General features: G+C 43.6%; 1 protein-coding gene across 4 annotated transcripts in view; it reads right to left on the bottom strand.

Moving 5' to 3' along the window:
* The window catches only part of Arih2 (ariadne RBR E3 ubiquitin protein ligase 2), a 93,626-nt gene that overhangs the window by 28,887 nt on the left and 63,499 nt on the right, over positions 1–1,240 (bottom strand). The window lies entirely within an intron of this gene.

Here is a 1,240-nt window from a genome sequence, read left to right as displayed (position 1 = left end):
TAGCATGTGAGGAAGCTTCAAGCTAGCATCACTCCCAGCACCATCTTGATCATCCTCACCCAGCTTCACAGAGGCAAAAGAGTGGTCTTCCTGAAGCAGTTGGCCAGTGGCTTGCTACTTGTGACTGGGCCTCTTAGCCTTACTCATGTTCCTCTACGAAGAACACACCAGAAATTTGTCATTGCCACCTCTACAAAAATTGGTATCAACAAAGTGAAAATCCCCAAATATCTTGCTGATACTTACTTCAAGAAGCTTCGGAAACCCAGATACCAGGAGGGCGAGATCTTCGACACCAAGAAAGAGAGATACCAGATTTCAGAGCAGCACAAGGTGGATCAGAAAATGGTGCACTCAGATTTTAGCAAAAATCAAAGCTGTTCCTCAGCTCTGCGGCTACCTGTGATGTTTTTGCTCTGACAAATGGAATTTATCCCCATAAATTAGTGTTCTGAATTTCTTACTAAGAACCTAATTAAATACCTGATACATTTCAAAGAAAGAAAGACAGACAGACAGATACAGATGGACAGATAGATAGATAGATAGATAGATAGATAGATAGATAGATTAGCTGGACGCGGGTGGTTGGAATAGGAAGATGGCCATTAGGCCAGCTTGGGACACACAGTTTGCTCAAGGCCAGCCGAAATGTGACATTGTCTCAATGGAAAAAAGAAAAGTAGAATTGTAACTTTAAATTTCAGAAAGCTTGGTGGGTCTGTCAAAAACAAATAAAAAAAGCTCATGGATTATTTCTGATTTTAATTCATTGTGCCTCATAGTATGATTGTGTGTGTGTGTGTGTGTGTGTGTGTGTGTGTGAATAGGGTCTCACTATGCTGCTCGGACTTGAAGTGATCCTGTGTCAGCATCCCCAGCACTGGGATTACAGGCATGTTTCACCATGCCTGGTTTCAGTGGCTGGCATGGCACACCCAGAGTTCAGGGCCGGCATGGCCTGTGGTACCAAGGATCAATCCCTGTGGTACCAGGGATCAAATGCAGGTAACTTTCACTTTGTCAGGTAGGCGCTTAGACCATCAAGCTATCTTCCCAGCCCCAACAAGTTTTATTTCAATTGTGAAAGTTCACAATTACTGATACTGGATTAAGATGCTCATTATACATATTCAAGAAGCAATATAGGGCTGGAGAGATGGCTCAGTGGTCTAAAGCACCTACTTGGAACAAGCTTGGCAAAGCACAGGGACCACGGTTCAATCCCCCAGCACCACAT

Source organism: Octodon degus, unplaced genomic scaffold (assembly GCF_000260255.1).
Source record: "Octodon degus isolate 3935 unplaced genomic scaffold, OctDeg1.0 scaffold00008, whole genome shotgun sequence".
NCBI classification, from domain to species: Eukaryota; Metazoa; Chordata; class Mammalia; order Rodentia; family Octodontidae; genus Octodon; species Octodon degus.
This window is presented reverse-complemented; position numbering and strand designations above follow the sequence as displayed.